Here is a 5142-nt window from a genome sequence, read left to right on the forward strand (position 1 = left end):
ATTACATTAATATATAATTTTTTCCACATATTAACAATTCATGAGCCGTGCGCGACTCATTTTCTTATACCACCGTATACTCTCGCGCTTTCGAAAAACTTGTTCTATTAAATTGATAAAATGCAATGCGTTCCGCCAAATAATCATAGGTTATTAGAATAAGTATTTTTCCTTTGAACAAAGGGCCAGCCAAGAAGGCGCCAAAAGCCAAGAGTGCGAACAATAAACAGCCCGAGATATCGGATCCTCGAGTCGCACACGCGGTCCCTAATTGCTAAATTTATGAGATACACAAAATGGAGGCGCCACGCTCTATCTGCTGACATATGATAAACATTACGGCTAAACCGATGTCTCTGGCTGACTATTGAACACCAAAGGAAAATTCCATTGTTAAAACTCTAAGAACACGTGGAATAAACTAAATTCAATAATTTAATAATTTGTTGCACCCGGACGGTGCAAGGGGTCCGTCCTCCCGGAACTTCTTGTTATTCCACGAGGGGCGTGTAATAAATAATTCACTTGCTTTTACTTTGAAGACTTTTTATTTCCCTTTTGTTATGTTCTTCGGCTTCGGGCAGCGTTACCCCGTCGTTTCGATTATCAGAATGACCCGCGGACATTCGGTGGCCGCGGGTTTTATACGCGGCTGTTGCCAAGGCGGAAAAGCAACAGTTCGCGGATTCCAGGCGCGTAGGACAGTGACCGCGTTCGGTCATTGCCTAGGCGAAAAGTGCAAGGCGTCGATCGGTCAGCGGATTCCGCGATCGGGTGATCCGATCGACGCTGGTTGTTAACCCGGCCTTCGGTAGCGTGGCCTTGCTGTTGCCAGGGTCGGGTTACAACAAATTTAATGATTGTAGAAATTGTTACGTCCACGCCTTTTTAATTTCTTTCTTTCCAGAACATTCTAATTCACAAGGATGACTAACGATAAATGAAAGGTCAAGTAGATTGTTTTTAAGAAAAGAGTCATAACAACGGAAAATTCGGAAAAATGAATCAGACTGCCCTACGATAAGCGGTGCGCACGGCACCCGTAAACAACGCCCTTTTGAATCATATAAAAAGCGCGAGCGGGCGGAACATTCAATCATTCTAAAAAGTCTTTTGATACCTGCCGTTATTTTAACTACGATTCGTGAGTGCTCAAAAACCGAAGGAAGAATCAACCGATCCGTAGCCGCTCTAACCAGCCGATCCACGAGCTGCTCAAATCCGCCGGACTTCCACCGGAATCACGAATCTACCGCTCCGCCAGAGGAACGTTTGACACTAAAATCTTCGCTTGTTTATTAATCCGCCTAAGTAGTAAGTCTGATTCTCATTTTTCTTTCAAGTTTCCGTAAAGTAATTATTGAATCGATTCGCTCATTTATAGTGAGCCGAACTTGCCCACGCACTTCCGCTGACTCTGATAAGAATACGTCGGAATACGACTATTTGCTTACCGAATTAAAGAGAAAACTTCCCATGCCATGCGGCGGAAGTTACAATTGTAAAGTGTGCTACCCTGAGCTCCGATTGTACGCGGATTATTGCGAAGCTCAAGGACCATCGTTTTCTCCATCGCCGATCGCGTCACCTCACCGACTTCCCTCGTTTGCTTCTAATATTCCTCCTCCGGTTCCTCTCCCGAGTTTTTCTCATTCTTTTTCCTCGCCATTCGCACCTCTTCCTAATTCCAGTTACCGACATTTCCTCGACAAGATAGCCGATAAATACCCTCACCCGCCTCAAGAAACTCCGGAACCTCAATCCTTCCCTCCTCCAGCTTTTAAAACAGAATATAACCTTTCCGACTACGATCCTGTCATTTTTGTTTATCATCCCGAACATCAAACTCCTTTCATTCTCCCTGAATCACACCTGCCTACATTTTTCTCTCCTCCTGCTCCTTAAAGTCATCTTTGTGAATATTAATTAATTAAAACTTGTATACTGATCATATTGTAATTTTAAGAAATATATTTTGTTTTGTTTTTTTATAATTCTGCCTTCTCAGATTATTTTAGTTATAAGTCGCACCGGTCCCATCCGTGATAATAGGTGATACTTTTATCACTTTATCAAAATTAGCGGCCACCGATCACGCAGCTTAGATAAGACGTCACATTGTCTCTCGAGACTGTTGAGAAATAACTTTATATTAAAATATGAGACAAAATGAGTGTGCTAAATAGAAATATGATATTAAATAAATAGAACGTGCTCCGGAGTCAATAAGAGTATAATGAACTGTGAGGATAAAAGATATACGTACAAATGATTCATTAGTACGTGCTTGATAGGAATAGTATGCATAGATTGTAAGACAAAGGAATGAGAGGGCCAACGGGCCACGAAATAAACCGGAGCGCTTTAGATGCATTCGAGCAGCCAAACAGTAAAGACCAAATGTATCTTTTATATTAATTATATACTTTTACTAACAGTTAAATCTTCCATATTCTTTATTTTATTCATCCAACTCTACATGGTAGCAGAGCGTGGTTGAATTAAAAATCGTGACAAGAAGAAGTGAATTAAGTGTCTGAAATAAAATTGAGTAGCAAAAAAGGTGAAAGTGTAAAAATGTCATTAACAATGGCAGATATTAAGATACCCGTATTCAATGGAGAAGACTACGGGAATTGGAAGAAAAGAATTATGGCATTTTTAAAAATGAATAAGTGTGAATTGGCTGCACAAAGATACTGCACTGCACTTGATAAAGAACAAGAGTGGGTTGATTTAAACTTAAAGGCACTTAATTACATTTACAGCTCCATAACGAATAAACAACTGGAATTCGTTAGTGAATGTGAGACAGCGTTTGATATAATCCAAAAATTTGACAAACTTTATCTAAAAGAATCCACTGCACTGCAAATAGTGTACCGTAATCGTTTGGAAAAATTGAAATTAGCAGAATATACTAACACGACTGATTTCTTTAATGATTTTGAAAAGGCTGTCAATGATTTGAAATCTGCTGGAGCTAGTGTAACGGAACAAGAAAAATTAAACTATATGCTGAGAACGCTACCAGAGTCATTAAGTTACATTGGTGACTTAATTGACGTTTTGGATCGAGATCAACAAACAGTTGAATATCTAAAAGGAAAAATAGCCATGATTGATATAAAAGGAAAAGAAGAAAATCGAGGAAAAATAAAATCAAGTGCCTTCACTACAAATACGGACAGAGGAAGACAATGTTTCCGCTGTGGCAAAGTGGGACATTTTATTAAAAATTGTAATTTCAACAAGGAAGGGATTCAAGGAGAAAATTCTGAATGGATCGGAAACAGAGGCTTTGGACAACAACATCGAGGTGCTTTCCGAAGAGGACGAGGAAGATATTGGCGCGGACAGGGAAGAAACTATCGAGGAGGAAGAACATCTAACTACACCGCCCATGACAATGGTAATGGAGGATACCATCGAGAAATTCAAGAACGTCCGTCTACATCAAGAAAAACTATAGAAGCTCTTCAAAGCGGAGGCTATGCCAGCTTCATGATGAGTATTAATGACAACATACCCGAGGTTAGGGACAATACTGAGATAGTTTGGATAATAGACTCAGGATGCACCGGGCATATTATTAACGATGAAAATTATTTTAGTGAAAGCCAGGAAATCAGCAATCCCGTGGATGTCATGCTAGGCGACGGTAAATCATTAAATGCTTCAAAGATAGGACTGGTAGACATAAACGTAAAAGTATACGACAGAATAGTACATATTAGATTAACGGATGTTCTCTTTGTTAAAGACTTAAATGTAAATCTGATAAGTTTTGCCCGTATAACAGAAAAAAATACAATTATAGCTCAACAGGATACATTGAAAATTTACAAATACACTAATGAATTAATTGCAGTGGCCTATAAACAAGAAAATCTTTATTATTTACCCAGTACTTTAGCAAACACTACTTCACAAATAAATTTAACCCCAAGTTCAAGTAAAATGACAGTAAAAGAAAAATGGCATAAAATTCTTGGCCACATAAATTTCAAATATTTGAATATTTTAAGTAAAAATAAATTACTAAATAATTTCCCTGAAAATTTAGAAACAGAATATATGAAATGTAGAATTTGTATAGAAAATAAAATGCACAATCTTCCGTTTGATAATAATCGCACTAGAGCCACAGAGATTTTAGAAATAATACATTCAGATGTAAATGGGCCCCATCGGATTCAAGGATATAATGGAGAAAAATATTTTGTAAGCTTCATTGATGACTATAGTAAACTAGCGAAAACATATATTGTAAAATCAAAATCTGAAGTTAATCATTGTTTTGAAGAATATATTAATATGGTAGAAAATAAAACCGGAAAAAGGATTAAAACACTTAGGTGCGATAATGGAAAAGAATACCTAAATCAAGAAATTTATAAATTATGCAGATCAAAAGGGATTATGATGAATCTTTGTCCGTCTTATACACACGAGTTAAATGGAACAGCTGAAAGATTTAATAGAACCATTATGGATATGAGTCGTTGTTTATTAGCTGAAGCAGAATTAAATACGAAATATTGGCCGGAAGCATTGTGCACAGCAACATATTTGAAGAATAGAACATTAGCTAATACAATAGAATGTAAAACACCCTTTGAGATATTTTTTGGAAAAAGACCTAGCGCAAAATACTTAAGACCATTCGGAAGTAAAGTATTTGTTAGAATTCCAGAACAGAAACGTACTTCTAAATGGGATAAAAAAGCAGATCCGGGAATTTTAGTAGGATACTCAGATGTAGGATATCGAGTATTAATAAATAATAAAGTAATTGTTACACGACATATAGATATCATAGATGAGGGCGTAAAATGTATTGATTTAAAAGGACAAGTAAATGATACAGAAAATAATAAAGCTGAAGATAACTCGGAAAATTTAATAGATCTTAGCGAATCTATAGAGGATATAGAGTTAGAAAGTCCAAATAAAAGTGATAAGAGTCTAGACGAATCATTTAAAAGTATTGATAGTTCGTGTGATTTATCTCCTTTAATAAGACGATCAAATAGAACTAAGAAACAACCCGAGAGATACGGAATAAGTGAAACATATAATAATTTAGTATATATTAATTTTATAAATGCGAACAGTCCGACAAATTATTCAGAGGCGATA

The sequence above is a fragment of the Cardiocondyla obscurior genome, linkage group LG19, assembly GCF_019399895.1.
Source record: "Cardiocondyla obscurior isolate alpha-2009 linkage group LG19, Cobs3.1, whole genome shotgun sequence".
Taxonomy (NCBI): Eukaryota; Metazoa; Arthropoda; class Insecta; order Hymenoptera; family Formicidae; genus Cardiocondyla; species Cardiocondyla obscurior.